Source organism: Sylvia atricapilla, chromosome 12, assembly GCF_009819655.1.
Source record: "Sylvia atricapilla isolate bSylAtr1 chromosome 12, bSylAtr1.pri, whole genome shotgun sequence".
Taxonomy (NCBI): Eukaryota; Metazoa; Chordata; class Aves; order Passeriformes; family Sylviidae; genus Sylvia; species Sylvia atricapilla.
In genome coordinates this window covers 10,475,672-10,496,232 of record NC_089151.1, presented here as the reverse complement: position 1 = coordinate 10,496,232, position 20,561 = coordinate 10,475,672, and positions in this window count along the sequence as shown.

Here is a 20,561-nt window from a genome sequence, read left to right as displayed (position 1 = left end):
CCCTGCCGGGAGCTTCCAGCCTCCTCAGCCGAGGATCTCTTCACCTCCAACTACCAGAAAATAAATGTCCTCCGCACGGCGTTACTCATCTGTTATAATTAGAGCATGTGCGAACTCGCAGCCTGCCGGGAGCCCGGGTCGGGTTGATGCAGGCACTTGTGCAATAAGCACCTCTTTCTGCCGTGGCGGTGCTGCGCGGACAGCCCTGCTAGGGCCGGCTGGGGCCGCCTCCTGCCCCGGGGCCGCCTCCTGCCCCGCGCCCGTCCTGGCCCGGCTCGCCCTTGCGTCCGCCACGGGAAGGGAGCGGCATCGTCCTGATACCTCTTTTCCCCCGAAATTGGCTCTTACTTGCCTAAAGCTAACCACAGACCTCTCCACGCTCATGGCTGATGGATGCAAATGTAAATGTGCACTTATTTAATTGGATCAGGTCCCAAGATAAAAGAGATAAACGGCTCCCAGTTTGCCAAGTTATTTTCAGAGGCATGCAGTGATGTGTGGAGGGAAAGTTAATGAAGAGGAGAAGAGACACACTGTACTTAAAATACCTCAGGTCTGGACTCGGGGAGAGGGAAGCATCGAACTCCGCCGTGGCGGATGGGCGGGGGGCTGCACGGCCCGGCCCCGCACAGCCCGGCACAGCCCGGCCCCGCACAGCCCCGCACAGCCCCGCACAGCCCGGCACAGCCCGGCACAGCCCCGCACAGCCCGGCACAGCCCGGCCCCGCACAGCCCCGCACAGCCCCGCACAGCCCGGCACAGCCCGGCACAGCCCGGCACAGCCCCGCACAGCCCCGCACAGCCCGGCACAGCCCGGCACAGCCCCGCACAGCCCCGCACAGCCCGGCACAGCCCGGCACAGCCCGGCACAGCCCCGCACAGCCCGGCACAGCCCGGCACAGCCCCGCACGGCCCGGCACGGCCCCGCACAGCCCCGCACAGCCCGGCCCCGCACAGCCCGGCACAGCCCGGCACAGCCCCGCACAGCCCCGCACAGCCCGGCACAGCCCCGCACAGCCCGGCACAGCCCGGCACAGCCCGGCGGGGCCGGGAGAGGCTGCGCCCTACGTGGCAATTAATGCTCTTCCCCTGTTCCCTCCACCAAAATTGTTCTCCCTTAGTGCCGTCTCCCCTCGTTCCTCCCCGTGTTCTACATCCGTATGCATGAGACATTAACAGACGGTTATTGGTACAAGCATAGTTTTTGTTGCTAAAGGCCTTCCAAAACAAATTCTCCGGCTGAATGCCAATGTATGCATGTTGGCTGGTGACAGCTGATTAGTGAAATGATTTACGGCCAAGTTAAAAAAAATGATACTGTCAAAGGCAGCAATTTGAAAAAAAGATAAGACAGTACAGCCTCGAGGCTTCCCACTGTAAAGCCACCCAACAAATCTAAACCTACACTACAAATACCTGAAACACTCAAGGAATCAATTGGTCGCAGATTAAATACAGTCTGTATTCTGACTCGCCCTGGTAATCTGTAACTCTCCACAGGAGCAGCCCCTCGATTTCTGCCTCCAGCCTCACCTGCGGCAGAGCCGGCTCCTGCCCGAGCTGCCCTGCCGGCCTCCCAGCATCCCTGCAATCGGAGACTTAGGCCTCCTTTTTGTTTCAAGACTTTTTCTCTCATTAATTGATTAAAAAATCCCCCTTCCCTCATTTCTCTGTAGCTCTTCTTCATAAAGAAAGCTTTTGCTCTGCAATAAAATAAGAGACTTTGATCCCAGATCATCCTCTTAGGCCTTCCAGCTGAAATCAGCGGAGAAACTATGTGGAGTTATTGTTCGCACTTGCTGCACTTCTGATTCAGAAAGGGCTGATTTATTAGCTTGTCAAGGGAAGCATTGTTCAGGAAGGCAATCAAAAAGCACTTACCTAGCTAAACTAAAATTACTGCCTTTTCAGTGGCTAATTTGTATAACTCCCATGGAGGAACTTGGGTAGTGTTTGATGAGGCATAAAATGATGATTAATGAATTTATTGGCCTGCTGCTCATCAAATAGGAGTAGTATATCTTTCCTCTATTGGGCATTGGTTCTAATGCTACATGTCTGTGTAAAGCAAGTCCAATATGATCTCCTTTTTAGCCCCCTTTTAACCCCCATGACCTGAAGAATATCACCATGTAACAGAGGCAACATCAGGGGACTGCAAAGACAAAGAGCCCGTTTGATAACACGGTAAATGAGAAATGCGAGGAAAGTTGCTGCAGGGACAGATCTGCTCAGTTTTCGGCTTTCAATCACTTTGACTACTGAAGTGGGAAGAATGTAGAAACTAGATAAGGTGTGAGAAGCGAAAAGAAAATGACAAACCAATTTTAACTTTCATAAAGGATCCAGCCAAACAACTTCATTGCTACTTGAAAGAAGGAGTGAGTTCAGGAAGTGCTGGGATTCCCGAGCAATCAGGCACCCTGCAGCACTTCAGCACCCAGCTGTGCATGGAGACACAGGGAATATGCCCCCAAACTGGCCGTATCCAGGGCCAGTGTGCAACCTGGTTGGTACTCCGATCACATTTGGTACAACCTCTTTAAGCCCACGCATTTTATGTCCTTTTCCCTCCATCAAAACAGCTTTCTCCTCTGCTCAGTGTTTAATGCTTGAACCAGTCTTTTGGGGCTAAGGGTTTCTGAGAGAAATTACACACTTTTACTCTTTTAAAAGCCCCTACTAAATTACTTGTGATTCAGTGCCCACCTGGATACACGTGTGACCTACAGGGTATCTCATGCTTTACACATTGCTGCTTTGAGTAGGTTAAGACCCCCAGAAGATGAGAAATGTTGCTGACATTCTCAAAAATTTGTTAAAATAACTTTTCCTGAGATTTGGAGTCAAAGATCTTCCCAGGACTGAATCAATTTAGCTCTTAGCTTCCACGCACAGAATTTCCTGTTCCTGCAGCTCTGAAGCTTGTTGAGAGATCTGCAGCTTGCACGTCTCCCAGTGAAGATGCAGATGCCTTATCTGGAGCCTGTTGCCAAAAAGGCAGCGTGTCTCATTACCTTTTGAGGTTACACAGAAGTTCCCTCAGGCCTGTGTGTCAGCAGCCCACCATGCTGAAGACTGAGAAGGTGCAAGAACATTTTGCAGAACTACTGCTGTGATCAGCACCAGCTAGATGATGTGATGTTTCAGGCTCCAATGAGGCTCAGAGGAGCAGGAAATAGTAACGTGGAGGTGCCTGGCAATCCCAGCGGCCTGTCTTCCCTCTCTGCACCTTCCCTTTGTGCCTCTGCATGCAGAGCCAGAGCACAGCCTGCACTGCACTCTGCAGAGGGGAGTCAAGAAGGCAAAGCAGGCTGTAGATGAGGCAGTGTGAAAGTCCTTCCTTTTGCTCTCTTGTGTTACAATGCAGTCTCCACTGTATTTTTTTCTTTCCGTGACCTGTTTTGTTCTGGGCTGTATTAGATGATGTTTCTGGAAAGCTGCTAGGGAATTGACTGAGGCAAGTCTAGATCTCAGCCCAGGAGGGCAGGAGAATTGCTCTCCTTAATTTTAAGGGACTTAAGCTCATATTTTCTGAGAAATTCTTAAATTTGGCTGTTCCACATTAGATAATAACTGAGATTTCAAACATTCTTGTTTGCAAAATACCAAGTATGTAACATACCAAGAATTGTTCATTTTTCAGATCTGTTAAGAAATAGTCTCTGGAATGATAAAAGGAATATACTGCTGACCAATCTTTCAGTTCATCAAAACAAAACGTTCCTGAGAAAACATACTGACTTCCTTGACAAAAGGAAAAAGGCCCCACCTTATGTTTACAAGATCAGAAAATACTTATTTCAATTCTACCAATTGGTATTTGTCTGAGACACTTTTAACTGAAATGATCCTCTGGAAAATAATGTTTATAAACACCCTCAAACAAATAGCACTCGCCTGACACAAGTCTACCATCAGCGTACCTCTCAACAAGTTTTATCTACAAGTCCTTGACCTGTGACTGCTTTTACAAAGGCTCTCTGTTCATTAGCAATTTAAGGTCACTTTAAGTACTTGTGTCATGAACACATAGCACAGCCATAAAATATCTGTATTAAATACCAGCTGCATTAATATAGGGGCTTATTTTCCTCCAGTTGGCTCCCCTAAGCAGCATGATCTTACACATTGATGAAAAAAGACATAGTTATATTTGCATAATTACAGCAATATTGTAAGTCTTTAGTGCAATAGACCTAAGAGGCTGATTTATGATTAAATATGTGTGGCTAAAAGTTACCATGCTGGGTAGTGTGCATAGCATTAGACAATGACAGTTTTGGGACATAATTGCTTTAATGTGGGCAATTAAGACTAAGTGCATGTGATTTTAGTGTCTGCCCTACATTCCTCTGAATGATTACAATGATCAATACACATGATTTGTAAGTCGCTTCCTATTGATTGAATGGTAAAATGTTTGACCTTCCTTTGAGGAAGTAATTTGCTAAATTATGACACCACGTAAAGTCTTTCTTGGTTCAAAGGTGAGGGGTAATGGTGCTCAGAATTAGAAAAAAAAAAAAAAAATCATTTTTCCCTTTTTTTCCTGAAAGTCAGTCTGTAATGTCTCCACCAATTTGCTGACTTCACCTGTGGAGGGAGGAGTCTGGCCACATTAGTCTTTGAAATTAGGGGAAAAAAAAGGAAAAAATTGAATTTCAAACTCAGCCCATCTTTGCAAGAAATCCTCCTCATGAACTTTATCTGTTTACTCTATGCCAAATCATGAGGAAGTTCTCGACCACAAGATCTGTGTTGTTTGCAAGCAGCTGGAGAAAAATGTGCAGCAGCAAAGTTGGGGAAGCGGAGCACACCGTGAGTGCCGTGAGCAGCTGGGACACGTGGCAGGGCTTCCTGGGCTGCCTGCCAGGCTTAATTTAGCTTTGCATGCACACTACCAAATAGCCTTCACTATAGCACATTAGCAGGTACAAAAAGCAAACCAACAGTGTTCATGAAAACACATTAGCCGATGAACAGTAACTTAGTTACAGCTGAGGACCTTCCTGCCATTGCCATCCTAAATGTACACAGCTGTAAATTAGATCAAAATTAGTAGATACCAATGCATTGAGATGCGTCCCGTTCCAGGGAATCACAGAATCAGCTAGGTTGGAACAGACCTTTGAGATCATGGAGTCCAAGCTATGACCTAATAGCACCTTGTCAATCAGACCATGGCAGTGAGAGCCACATCCAGTCTTTTATTGAACATCTCCAGGGACAGTGACTCCACCACCTCCCTGGGCAGCCCATTCCAGTGCTCAGTCACTCATTCTGTGAAAAACTTCTACCTAACATCCAGCCTAAACCTCTCCTGGAGCTGTGTCCTCTTGTCCTGTTGCTGGTTTCCTGGGAGAAGAGGTCTCTCCCCACCTGGCTGCACCCTCCTGTCAGGGAGCTGTAGACAGTGATGAGGTCTCCCCTGAGCCTCCTCTTCTCCAGGATAAACAGCTCCAGCTCCCTCAGCCACTGCTCACAGGACTTGTGTTCTAGACCCTTCTCTAGCCTTGCTGCCCTTCTCTGCATGTGTTAGAGCAGGTCAATGCCATTCCCAAACTGAGGGAGCCAGGAATGGACACAGCACTCAAGGGACAGCCTCACCAGTGCCAGGTACAGAGCGGGAATCACTGCCCTGCTCCTGTGGCCACACTGTTCCTGATACAGGCCAGGTGCCACTGGCCTTCTTGGCCACGTGGGCACACTGCTGGCCAAGTTCAGTCTGCTGTCTCAAAGACAAGCCTTCCCAATACAACCCATTCTTCCCGCAGTAACCCTCCGGCATCAACACACTGCCCTCGCCGTGGCCAGAACACTCCAGCTGCCAGTGCAAAGTTGCAGTTGCCCGTGCATATGAGGCTTCAAACCTCAGTTCCTCTCCACCTTACCCAGAACTGGGGCATTCTCAGCCTCCCATCCTGTGCTCAGCCTCCCCCTTCCCCAGCTCCTGCCTTCCCAGGGCCCTCCACCCCAGCCGAGGTGAGGAAAGTAGCTGGAACACAGCAGATCCTTGGGTACAAACATGCTCACTTCCACACTGCTGGAAAGTAAAAGGAAAGGCAGTATAGAGGCCCAGAAGGACAGAGACACTTAAAAATGGTGCTATGGAAGATGGAAGATGAAACATACCACAGATCATGCAGCTAGCAAGAAACATCCTATTTACCGGCTGTGGTGCTAAGCACACACTGTTACACAATGTCACAATGTTACACTGTTACACTCTTAAATCCTTTTGTAAGGAGAAGAAAGCATCAAAGAGTTCATAAATTTCCCAAAACAGCAGTACTGAACAATGAATTAAACTACAAAGCAGTTGGAATTCCTGGTTAGAAAATGTTCAGTCAGACAAAGAGCTGACTGGTTGGAAAACTGAAGGTAAATCTGCTTGCCAGACCTAAGAGGACAGGCCCTCCTGGAGCTCACCAGCCACTGCTGAACCATCCTGAACCTTTTTCTTTTTAGCCAGAGATGATGCTGGACACCAGTTACAGACAGACTTTCTGGGATGAACAGGACTGTTCTGAAAGTCTGCCCTTTCCCATCCCTAACTCTACGCCAGTCCTATGCCAGGAGTGAAGTGTATGACTCCAAACCATAACCATCTTGTAGCTAGATTTTGAACATTCCTTTGGGGTTTTTTCCAGGGTATTAATGACCCTCACAGAGGCTTAAGGTTCCCCAGGTGTTTCATTTTTAAGAAATCTTACAGACCAAAATTGTTAAGGCTACACTAGAGTCACTCTTACCTGCAATTGAAAACCAAACATAAGACACAGCCATGGATAAATATTAAATAAATAATTTTACACTCAAATTTCTATTTTCTTATTCATGGTATCATGGTATCATTATTCATGGCAGTAATCCATTCTCAACAGCTTCCCACACAACCAGTGCAAGAGCCTTTGGTCCCATTTCTGGATGACCCAAGTTGAGCTAGCTGGTGATTATCACTGGATAAGAGGACAAGGTAAGAGGACAAGGGGATGGACAACTGGTAGAGGCAGCACTAATCAACTGTTAAACATGAGAAGCCCCAGCCAGGGTAACTTGGTGCTGGGAAAGCTGTTTATGCTCCATTTTGGAAATTTTCCTAGCACAGTGTACTCAAATAGATATGTTTCCATTATTTTTCATTTAAATTAATTCTTCTTTGGCTGCCTTTTTTTTTTTTTTTTTTTTTTTTTTTAGTCAGATGAGCACATTTACCCTGTATTTGAATTATTTGTTACCATTCTTCTTCTAAAAATGTGCAGAGACTGAGATATCCATCATCTCATTAGAGGCTCCTTGAGGAATTAACACGAGAAGGTGAAAGCTGCAGACCAAGGCGCAGGAACTGTGTCAGTAAGCACCCCTACTCCACCCTTCCAGATAAATCTGTTGGAGGAGGAGAAGGCAGAGAGGGGTGGAAGTGCATCTCCAAGGAGCACAAACTGCAGTTGAGCTGTAGGTTGGCACGAGGCGGGTGCTGAGCTGGGCAGAGCCTGGCAGCCTGGGACTGTGTGCGAAAAGCAATGGCCAGAGGGCTCAGGGGGGTCTCCTGCCTTGGGCACAAGGCCAGCAGAAGGCTGGCAGCACTGGCCAGGGCCTGGGTTGAACAGAACCACAACCCACAAAGCAGCTTAGAGCACCCCTGTGTCCTGGATACATCTGTGGATAAGCGCAGACAGGGCAGCAGCCTGCTGGCACAGCCGTGCACACCAGCTACAGGGAGAGCCTGGTGCTTCACGGAGGGGGAACTCACTCTCTGCCACTGAAGCCCAGCAGGGGAGAAGCCAGGAAATCTCCACAGAGCAGTGTGGAACATAACGGGACAGCAAGACGTGCTCATGTTGAGGTCTCACCCAACATGGGGAAATAAGAGGTGAAAACTGGCTAATTAGTCTCATTCTGCCTTTTTTTCCCATTGTTTTTCTGTGGGCAAAACTGGGATTCACACAACTCAGTAACATAGTTTTCTCCAGTTTTTATCTTAAATTTTTAAAAACACACTGTGCACTGGAAATGCTGACCTCCAACTGAGAATGAAGTCATTGGATATTCTTTGCTTAAACTCCTCAGCTATTGAGATCAGATGTCAGGATTTACAGTTAAAAAGGTAAGAGCTGCTGCCATAGTTTTCTCTGAATCATTTTCCTGGGGAATATGATCCCAGGTTTTGTTTGGCCTAAACCTCCAGGCATTGAATATGCTCCATTTTTACATGGGCCCACTGCATAAATGCCAACCTGGAGGTAGCACCTGCCTCTGAGTTGGCATTGGCAGGGGTTCAGTCCCCTAAAAAGAGGCCTCTGTGGCATCTTGGATTCCTCTGGGCTATCCAGGCTATGCCCATGGGACACAGGATCTCTGAGAGTCCTGCACTGGGGCAGCAGGGAGGCCAGGGAGGTACTGCAGGGCACCTCAAATAAAAGAAAAAGTGTTAGTGAATGAATCTCAGCCCTAAACATTTTCACAGTCCCCAGCAAGAAAAGGCACATTACAACATGATTCATTTCTTCTCCAAATCAATGTCTGAAATAAATCAGAGGATTGACACACTGGAAGTGCTGATCTTGCTCCACTGCCTGTGAGGAGAGCCCAGGGGGACTAAAGCTGGTGCCTGTGCTGTGGACATTTAAAGCCAGGTGAGAGGATTTCCCCCAAGCTACATACAGATGTGCCTCTCCCTGCTAGTTACCCAACTTCAGTGATCCAAATCTAACAAGCCCCACATCTATCTCCTGTAAAAAAATATACATGAGTTCATCCCCAGTCTAGAAAAAATGTTAACGAATACTGAAAAAGAATGTTAATGAATACTTAAAAAACAATTACTTGTGAAAATCCTTACAGTCTAACTATCTATAAGAGATAAATTTAAATACCACTGCAATACACAATTAAATTATATAGTGGTTGCTATAATTAATGAACAAACCCCTTGCTTAAAACTCATGAACACTTCCCTTGCAACTTTACTCATGAACACTTCCCTTGCTTTTCCATTGAAATATTTGTGGAATAAGATAAAAATCCATGCCCCTTACTCAGGAATGCTCATAACCACATACTTAGCTTTAAACATAGAGCCACTGAACTTGATGAGACGTCAAGACAATTAAATTGCACAGTTCATCCCGGACTGGTTCCTCAGACAGCACTTCATGTGGGAGAATCAGGTTCAAAAATCTGTTTCTTTAAGGTGTGAAATAACATCAAATATATGATTAATCAAATGACTGCATTAAGACTAGGTTTTGCACAGCTAAATTACTAGATAAGATGAGAAGAGAAAAAGGGAAATATTAAAATGTGTCAATATAGGAATGGAAAAAGAGAAACTTTAAAAGCAAAACTAGTAGCAGGATTTGTGGTATTCTGCAAGTTCAAAATGCAACTGACACATTTCTTTGTTGTTGTTAATTTTGTTATGCCTTCATATTAACTGCATCTCTTTGATGAATATTTTTAAAAATAAAATAATGCTTATCACTCAGGCTGCTTTGAAGTACTTCTGAGTTGAATGACTGGTAGCATTTATTGATTTCATAGTGTGACACTAGAAGTTTTGATATGGGATTTAAAAAAATTATATTTGAAGTTAAAAGAAGACATCTTGATTAAAGCCAGAACAAATTGTTTGGCTGAGATTCAAACTCTGGTTCACATGCCTTTCCAAGTTTGTAGATTCACTTGCTTGCTAGGAAAAGCCCATATGCTTTCAATGGATGAGTTCAAAATCCATGCCATGGAAAGGCAGGAAACTGCTTCAAAGTTGGTAACCAACGCTCCAGCTTAAACCATAAAGGAAAAATATATTCATAGACATTAGATATAGAGGTAGAAAGGTCTTGTGTTTAAGGGGTTCAGTTCTGAGACACAGACAGTGTGACCTTGAACCAAATCCCGGAGTCTTCTGTGCATCCATCGCCCATATGCAAACTCCTGAGAGCATCACTCTGATCTTCTCCTGTGCAGGAAGCTGTGAGGATGAACAGCAGCTCTGTGGGGCTGTAAGTCACAGGGCTGGCTGGAGAGATGATCTGTTGGGTTATCACTTCAGTCTCAGGGAGACTGTGGTGAATGCTACCGATTGCTGGGTGCAATCACTGGCTGCCAGCAGCCTGGGGAATTCTGGTTTAAAAGGTTCCTCAGACTCCACCACACAGGCACTGGGTCTCTGTGCTGGCCACTTCTACTGAGATACTTGATGTTCTCCTGGCTTCTCCAGGTGAGGGGGGAACATTTAACCAAGGACTGGCCCATACCTGAGGGCCGCTCAATCTTTCAGGATGAGCAGAGCCCTGCAGCTGTCTCCTCCTGTACAGCCCAGTACATTTTCCTGTGGCTTAAGGAAAAAGAGTGGAACTAGTTCTTCAGAATGGACCAAAAGCACTAAACCTTTACTGAGATCATCTGCTCAAAAGCCACTTGGGTCCTTATTCTTTAAATAACTGACCTAAAGCACCTGCTCATAAAGCAGTTTCTGCATCCTGGGAGACGATCACCACTTCTTTTCTTGACCTTCTTCCATTGCTGGTTTCACCAGGGATGAGACTGACTTTTAAAGCAAAAAACATTTCTAGTGCCATTTGGGACGGTCATGAAAAGAAAAAAAAAAAGTTGTCAGTTTTAGCAATGGAAACTGCAGTAAGTCACCAGCAGGCTACTGACCGAGTTGTTAAACTCAGGGGGAAAAAAACCTGTTAGGTGAGCTGGTTAATATCAAGGCTCACCACTCACTTCTGCATACTACAGACCATGTCAAAAGCTTTCCAGTAATCAGTAGAGCTTAAGAAAAGTCTCTGATTAACTTTTCTTTCATCTTTCTCTTTTCCATCTGGTGTTGAAGATCAAACCTTCAGTTCCTCTACTCTTTTAAGCCTTGCCTGTTTGACAGAAAACTTCTCATCCATCTTAAATCTAGTGTGGGCTAGAATGTCTTTCAGCAGTGGCTAGAGGGTATATATATTATCAGATAGTAACCATATTGTTCCCTCTCCTTTTACTTTAGCTCTGTATTTGTTATTATAGGATATATCTGGGGTTTGTGAGTGTTCAGCCTCTATCCCTCTGCTGCAGGATAGTGCTGTGCTGCTAATGCTTTGCAAATCACTGCACTATTTATTTCCAATTTAGGAATGTCCAATCTGTTCTTTGCATAACTTCTTCCAGTTTTACCAGCAGCCCAGAATACTTTTCTCCCTTTTCTCCTAGGACTTGCAGCATCTGTATTCTCAAGGAGACTATGATGTGGGATAATGACGGTTTTGAGAGTGCTGTAACTGTTTCAAACTGCACCGCTACTGATTGTCAGCTGTGTAAAAGCAGCATCTCCCCCTTAGACATAGACTGCAGGAGGGTGGGGATGCTCAGCCACCCCTTTGAAATCGTTGCCTTCCTGGTGAGAAAAAGGTAAACACTTCTGGAACTGCTGGGATTGACTTACACCTGCCATGGCATCTTCCATGGCACTCTTAGAGGTATTTCTTAGCAGCAGAAGAAAAGCATCTCTGTTTGCTATGTGACTTACCCAAAACAGGAAAAGAGGTCACACCTCCTCAGCACATTTGGGGCCATCCAGGGCCACCAGTTAATAATACAGAGTACTTGGATAATGGTAAGTACAGATAATAACAAGATAATTACATTTCTCATTATTTCAAAATCAAGCATCTTTTCAGGAAGAGAAATTCTATTTTCTTCCTGGCTCTACCATCTAACATCACCTTTAAGTTATGACTTCATAGTCCATGTGAATAATCAAATCCACTTGAAGTATCTTTTTCAGGCTAGTTATTGCACCAGAGATCCATACAATGTCTTAATGACTTTGCAGAGGGAAGCAAAACACTTGAAAATGAAAGATGCTAAAAGATGAGGGGAAAAGAGGAAAGCTGCCTCAAGCAATTTACACTGGACTGGTGATGTTCACTTCGTAAAACAGCAAGTTTGTGAAGACCAAGTCATTTTTAGAGGACAGTGCAGCCAGCAGTAGCAAATCTACAGTCACTTGAAGTGCACAATATCAGTACATCTACTTCTGGTTAGCTCTACTCTGGTCCTGTTAACTGAATTAACATATTTGGTGTAGCCCAGAAAAGCATTATCTCCTGTGGCTTAAACAAAGGGAACATATGCAGTTTGTGTGCCATCAGATCTCTCCATGATACAAACCACTGAGTAATAACTGGTAATAATCAAGAATTTTGCTTCAGTGGTGCCCAAATTACACACTTTTTCTGTCATAACTATCATAGAATTTTTTAATTAAGTATCTGTGCTCCATAGGCATGACAAAGTATTGGGTCAAAAGCTTTTTTCATGCAACCTACCCTCTATCTTAAAGGTGTTGGCCTGCAACTCTATGCCTTCATAAATCAGAGGGACACAAACATGCTCTGCAGAACAGTTTTAAATCTTTAATTTACAGAGAATTAGTCAGAGTGATCTCAAATCCTGCCTGTCTGTAAGGAAAGTTAAATGGGATGTTTGGAGGAAAGATGGTATGATGCCATATGTTTAAAGATCTTTCTGCATTGCTTTTCTGAGCCTGGAGTAAAGAATTGGGGTACAACATCTTCCTGCTAGGAAGAGTATAAGAAAGCACCTTTGGAAACAATTGGTTCTGTGTCTGAACCAAAGCAGCAGCTCTTGCCCGATGCTGATCAGTACTTAATATATCAGGAGATATGCAAAAGCTCATTATTGGGCAGATGTAAGCAGCTTGCTTTCATATCCTGCTCCCCAACAGTTAGAGACTGATTTACATCCTAGAACACGTGGTTCAATATCCTTTTCAGTATGTGTTGTATTATATATAACATCAGGTATTTCTGATTTCAATATAAACATCTACATCTGAATCCTAAATCTCGGTCTGAACAATTTACTGTGGCAGGTGGGCCCACGGTTAAATCATATGTTGTGTAAAAAAAGCATTTCCATTTATCAGTGCTGAATTTCATACCTTTAACTATCAATTTAGGTGACACTGGAATTCACTTAAAACATTTCTTCTCAGTGTAATAGACCCTATATGTGAAGTTCATGCTCATATGGCAATCAATTGTATTTACAGTTATAAACACGATTGCTCTGCAGTACCATGCTACAGTTCCTGCAGCTCATGTTAATGTGGATGCAAGGATTAATATTAATGAGGACTGAGAGATGGGTGAAAATAATAATAAATGCAAAGTTTCTGGTTAAATAGGAGGAGGTTGTGAAACCAGCTTTGGAAAGGAGCAACCTTTCAATTTTCACTGGCTTATATCATTAAATTAGGGGCATGACTCATCCATCACTACAATATTTCAGGTTTAAAGCAGCACAACTTTGATTGCAGGACAGTTCCACTGATAGAAAAGCCAAAGGGATATAATTGTGGGACAGATTTCTCATTTTTAAAAATGTCTTTGTTCTATGTTACATGTAGATTACAGAAATGTTTTATGTTATGGTTTGCCAGATTGCTTTTTATTTGCTGAAGGGAACTGACTGTGAAACTAAATGAGCTGTTCTGAAGTTGAGAGTGTGCACAGGCTCCTGTGTAAATGCTTGGAGAATACACTACCTTTCCATACTAATTTTAATTCTCTAGATAATATTTGCTTGGCAAATCATGTGTTTTGAATGTATATTTATCATCTCAGGAAATTTAAATGGCAGCACATACCTCCTCTTTTGGTCACAGGGTAAGTACTCATTTTGATAAATCAAAATTTCCTGTAACTAGTTAGCAGAGTAGCCAACATATTTGTCTCACAAAAGTGTTCTCAAGATGAATGTGTAAATAGTTTGCACTTCTGTGGTGTGTACAGTCCACATATTTATTGCAACTTCTTTCACACATTAGACAAAAGGTTAAAATACTTTTCCCCCAATCAAAAGTCAAATTCTTTGGTTGTTTTCTTTTTATTTAATTGTTATTTTAAAATTTCTAAACTACACTTAAAGTCTAGGGAAAATCCACTTCACTCCTGGCTCTCTATAAGCATGGAAAAATGTCAGGCTTTCCAGAGCTGTGTTGATAGCAGGAAAACCAACACAATCTGGGCAGAATCATCATCATAAATAAAAGAGTAATGTTTTGATTTTGTGCTATAAATAATGAAATAAGCACATGATTTTCATCCAAAAAATTAAGAGGCATAATTAATTCAGGCATGCTTCAGGGTAATTCTAACATGCACTCTTTGTTCTTGTGTTTTATGTTCTATTTGACTCGATTGCCAGGATGTTACTGCAAAATAATCCATATTGAGATGGGCATTGCTGAGTGCTGTGGGTGTGACGTTGGTACCACTTGGTGAACTTCATTTCTCCTTCAGAACCTGACAGCCCTGCCAAGCTTGGTGTGATCCCAGCCTCCCACAGCAACACGTTCTTGTTAGGTGGATTGAGTGAATGAATGAATGAATGGGAGACTCTTGCACGCCTGGAGGGAGGGCAGGGGCAGGATAGGGGATAAGGGGCATGGGAGGCCTCCCTAGCCCCAGCAGGGCTGTCCCCAGCCCAGGAGAGGGACACAGCCGTAGGGACACCTCAGCAGGAAGGAAATTATGCCTACACTTCTCAGAGGGGGAAGGAAAAGCAGCTAGAGCTGAGGCTGAAGGACCAGAGGTGTCTCCCTGACACCCTGAAGCTTTTGTAAAGGTCTATCCTTTGGAGAAGATGCTCCTATACAGCCCAGAGCAGGATGAGTGGTCTGGGCTGAGAAAGTTCCTCAATCACCTTCAGCCCTTTCTGAAATATAAATACCCCACTTTCCTCCTGGAAGAAAGCAGTTCTGCTCCAAGAATTCTGTTTCCTAAAAGCTTCATATTCCCTCCACCATAAGTTTGTCACCTTTAGGTCAGCAGGAGTAGGTGAACTTCCAATTCCAGCCAATAAATTTCATTATTATTTTCCTTTCCTGTTTGCCAAGTGAAGATTCATTATTTTATCAACTTCTGCTTCTTTGCTAGCATTCATGAAGCTGATGAATCAGTTGCAGTCTACCTTGACTCGTGCTTACTGGCAACTGCAAACCAAGTCCTGAGGAACAGGAGGGATATGAAGCCTCCTACAGTCTCCACAGTTATGGCTTCCTTAGCTGATGAGTTAGGAGGAAAAAAAAATAGCTGTTACACATAGGCAGTTATTTTGTGGCCCTTACAACTAATTATGCCAAGTCAGATTCACACAGGCAACAGCAAACTATAAAAGTGGCTGATTTTAGTTGTATATCAAGGAAACTACTCTTAATGTAATCCCACTTCCAAAGCCCACACGAAGCAAACTAAGTGCAGAGAATCTACATAACTGATTATATTAGATGGTTTATCCTAGTCTCAAAGTACATCAGGTAGGAAACACACACAATTTGTGTGATAAAATTACCAGCAAAATTTAATCTCTCATTCACACACATGCTCAGCTGCATCCTAGAATTGGCCTGCATGAAGGCAGACAGAAGCAGGCGGGGATTATGGGGCAAAGCCTTGGCCATCAGGTGAAGCTGCAACTCGTTGTGCCCATGGGAGAAAACCCAAGTGCTCAGGAAGCACTCAACATTGCAGCTGCAAGAATAACCACTGAATACTGTAGGTTAGAGCACTCCAGCTCAGTCCACAGTGCCTGAATTTATTATCGTGCAACACTACAAAATCAGTCACAGAGTCTACTCCTCACTACATACCTGGTATAACATCCCCACAAGTCCTGTCACAGGAAGACCAAAGCCCTCTGATTTAATGCTCAGAATGCATGCATAGCACCCTGCTGTTCTGAGCAAGTCTTTTTACCTTACCTTTGTTTTATCATCTCTACTTTTAGAGTAAGTTCCAGAGCCAGAAAAGCTGAAAACTGTGCCTTGCACAGATGGCCATATTCAGATCTCTCTTGCAGCTTTGCCCCTGCAGAGCAGCTAAACTGATCAAGCAGGTCCTTCATGCACTGTGTGGAGCTCATGTCTGTGCAGTGGGAATTAATAGTCAAGAGGCCTTATGTCAAAAACTGGATATATTTCTTCTCAATATATCAGGTCTCTATTCCTCTTTAACTTACTAAATCTATTTTCCATACTGAGCTCAAACCAGTTGCAAGGAATCCTCTCTTAAAGTTTAACCATTCATTCCTGTGTCTGAAAAAAATATTCTTTTTTTCTATGACTGCTTCAGTTCAATCTCATTCTCATTTATTCAGTCTAGTTTCCCCTTTGACCCATATTTTGTGTGTCATCCCAGTTTCTCTCTGCATACAGAAAATACCTTGGCATGGAGGCTCTGCACTTCAGGTATGTCCATGGAGGGTGTGCTGTCCCCTTGTGAAGATCCCTTAGCAGCTCCGGGGAAAGTGGGCACAGTAAGAACACCCTCTGCCAACATCCTGGGAGCCAGCCCCCCAAAATGTGCCACTGACTCTCAGATTTGTCTCCTGGGCTTTGTCCTAAACTCAGTCTCCCAGTTTAAGGATAAAACTTCTCACTCAAAGAAACTAATCTACTACTTTAACCTAACTTTTCCCTGATTGGGTTGAAAGGTTAAATAGAAACTGCGCAGGAGTTTAACCTGAGAGACTTACTATGTACTGAAAGGTACCTATTACATTTAATTTTAGATATCGTGTAAGAGAGACTTTGCATTTGCTGAAGTCACCTCCTTCCTTCTCTGTGCTGTCAGCCAATATTCTGAGCAGTCCAGTAGTGGTTTAGCCAAAACACAGTCTTTAAATTGCAAGATGTATTTTTTATGCATACTCCACTTTCCATTTTGAAACGACAATATAAACCTCTTTCATGTAGCTGAAACATACCCTTTTGTCTCTATACTTAACTCACCCAAATTATACCTGAATGCTTGCAAAGAACTTTAGGAAGAATATTGGTCTATTCTAAGACTTGAAGGAAATAAATATTGTGAAATATGTTTTTCATTCCCTTTGTTCTGAAGTTTTATGACTAAGTGCTGTGCTGGTAACAGAAGTTTATCAGGAATGCCTGACTTGTCCAGATCTTGAACTCTAATAAAATAATTCAACAGAGTAAGAAAAGAAAAGGGGGGAAAGGGGTAGAAAAGGAAAAAAAAAAAAAAAGCAAGCCAACTACAATATACAAAAAGTTTAATTGTTACTTGTAACATACGGTCAGTGTTTCCATCACAGCTGTAATATAAAAAAAAGCTGATGTTGTGCTGGTAACATCTGCTGTGTATCCCATGATTTCTATATTCCTGTTCACACTAGCTAAGGCTCTGGCCTTAATTATTTAGGTTTGGATCCTACTGGTTTTGGTTTGGTTGCTTTTTTTTTTCTCTAAAGACAGATGCTCTTATTGAAAAATACATCCTGCAGAGTTGATTGACATGGACAAATAGGTCTCTAAGACTACAGAACATAGTCCTTGGTTCCTATTCTGCAAAATACACAGAAAGAGGTAATTTGCAGGCGAAATTTAGTAGATTATTTCTGATGATATGATAGTAAGTAATTAATTAGAGCAGTTTGCAACAAAATCTAGAATGATGGAAGTCTAATCCAACCTGGAGCTCTATGTAAAGAACGCCGTGTTAGTGGCCAAGCATGTCAACCTCCCTGCATGCTCCACTGGCAGGAGTGCTCCCAAAGGACACGGCACTCACTTCTGAAATCTCAACATAAGAGAGGCAGGAATAATTTTAAAGTAGCTCAAAAAATAATACCACAGGCGACTAGGCTAAATAAATAATTATTCAGCATAAGCAGATTCAGTTGCAGTAATAACAAAATTAACTAAATTGAAAAGTGAACTCCCGAGATCTTCTGCGTGGAAAGAAAAATGCCATGCCTTGAACACTTAATGCACCTCTCTCTTTTCCTTGTTGAAAGGAAGTAGCTAACAATTAGTATTCATCAAGCCTGTCTGGTTACAGGTACCCTACCTGAAAAGGTGCTTGCCCCATCCTCCATCTGCTCACCACCTCCTTCTGCTGCAAGTTGCTATCCCTTCTCATCTACTTGCTGAGCTGCTCACATAACTGCTCCTCACCTCATTTCAGCCACAAGGAACCACATTAATAAGGATCTAGTGCTGGCGCTGTTAAAGTGACCTGCCTTGCTCCAACTGAAAGAGGTCAAGGCAGAAGAGAAAATGTTAGAGGTGGCAAGAACGTGGGAAGGGGGTTACACACAGGACAGCAGCTAAAGACCATGTGTGCATACACTGATTATGTTATACACATAAAGAGATATGTAGCTTTAGGTACATTAACAAAGATCTCCCATTGTCCTTAGCAGAGCAGAAATGAAAATGAGTGAATATATGCGCCACTGAACTCAAAAGACTGTTTACATGTGGTTATTTGGAAAATGTATCAAGCGTGGGTACCTATCTTAAAATGAAACACAACACTATCTTTGCCATCCCTAACTGACCTGTTTTTCTTATATAATGAACTGTTACTGGAACAATGTCTTTCAGTACATCCATTCTGCAAGTAATCCTGCATCCTCCTCTGAATTTCTAAATTGGTTGAACTGAATGCCAGCAGAATACCAGCCAAGAGTGCTACACATCATAAGGTTGCTATATCATAAAAATAACATTCAATGAGAATAGATCGTGAAACTTAAATTTACAGCTGGGCTGTGTTTTGGTTAATGCAACACTTTTAAATCTGAAAACCTGATAAAATACAAACAATATGGACTTTTTTTTTTTTTTAATTTTATTTTATTCCAAGTGTAAGCATTCAGTTGGTGAGGAAGCAGACCTGAACAACTCCAAGTAGTAAGAACTCCAAGTAGTAAGAGCATCTTTTCTGAGATGCTACTGATGTATCACAAATTGGTTTAGAAACCTGTTACCTTTTATATTGTATGAGACATCCAGGGCATTTTATGAACATACCGCTAAGAAACTTGGCAGAGGCTTTGAAAAGCAAACAGAACGTTGCTTGGAAAACATTAATGACCTTTATAACATCTGGTGTTTGATCCCAAGATAAACTTTGGGCAGCATCCACCCTTCAACTCTTCTAGTGCTGTCAGGAGAAGACAGGGAGGGTTTTCTCAGGTGGGGGTGCCGGGTGGTCCAGGTGCACTCAGGGAGAAGAAGGGCTGGCCTGTACCCACCATACTGCCAGTGCTAAGCCTTCAGCAGCTGAGCAGGTTGTGCCAGGATGCACAGACCAAGGCTGCTGGGACTGTGCTGTGAGAGCTGCTGCACCAGAGCTATCTCCTGCTGGGCTGTGGCCACAAGTCCAACCATGTCTGACCTGGTGCAGTTCAGCTCCAGGAAAGAAACGACAGTGTCTCCTTCTTGCCTGAAGCTGAGGCTATATTTCATGGGGCTCTACCTTACAGACCCCATTCTGCATGGTTCACAAGGCCTAGACATGGAAACAAAAACTTTAGCTGTGTAGGAAAGTCTAGAGAGCCTATGGGAAAAACCCAAAACTTGGGAGACCCCTCTGTACCTGTGGCTCAGGTGAGCTGGAGCTAGACCAATATTTAAAGAGAAAAAGATTGACAGTTGCAGCTTCCTTGTCACTTTCTGCCATCCAAAGCCCATATACAAACAAGAAATCTGCCATAATGATTAAATCTTAGGTGGAATAAATGAACAAATAAATAAATGAATAAACAAATTAATAAATCTTAAATCTTATCTGGTTCAGTCTGGGTCTTTACCCTCCCAGGCCAATGATCTGCTAGTGAGCTGCACGAGTACTGTTCCAACTCCCAAGTTCCACCATGCAATATCTCTTCAGTACTGTCCTACAGAAAGAGGGAGAAATGCTGGGGAAATTGGGTGGAAGCCACATATTCAATTGCTTTTTTGCAAATCCTCTCCTGAGGATTTCAGTTCTCACTATGAAGGAAGAATCTGCCTCATAAAATCAGATGTACCATTGACAATAGATAATTGTCCCCTTAGCTCATTACTCAAAGGCTTGTGTGCTGTCTCACTTGCCTGATGCTCTTCAGTTCAGGAGCTGCCTCTGACACCATGTACTGTCTCCCACACCTTTCAGGAAGGATGTAGGCCAGAAAAATCCACCTAAACTAACACAGCAGAAGCCACTCCAGAAATGCATATTCATTGGATTTCCAGAACGACCTTACAGAAGTACAGAGCTGGTTTAAAGCAAACCTGTTTTATCTCTGCAAAGCTAATGAGTGGATAATAAGTCAGTGTATTTCCATTGCCACTTGGTGTCCCCAAACCTATTAGCAGCTCACACAAGCTTGGCAGGACAGGTACAAGCTGGATGAATAAATGTGATTTGATGCTTATATTCTGCTTTGCCAAAAGACTGTGCTGACACCAGCTAATCTCACAATGTGTGCCAGGCTCAGCCTACACCCCCTGCAGAGGTTGCTAACTGCAAGAGTTACACAAAGCCTTTGCCTATTCTCAGGTCCACCAGGCCTCCAGAGGATGGGGAAATCCCTGAATACCAGGAATGCCTGGGCTTTTGTGGTCCAGGCCCAAACAGAAAGCTCAGTCCTTCAGTACTGCTTCCTCCTTGCCCATCCATACTGCAGACCTAGCTAGAGCAGTTTTATCATCTCTGTGAGTAACCCTTAGGAGGTCTATGCATTTT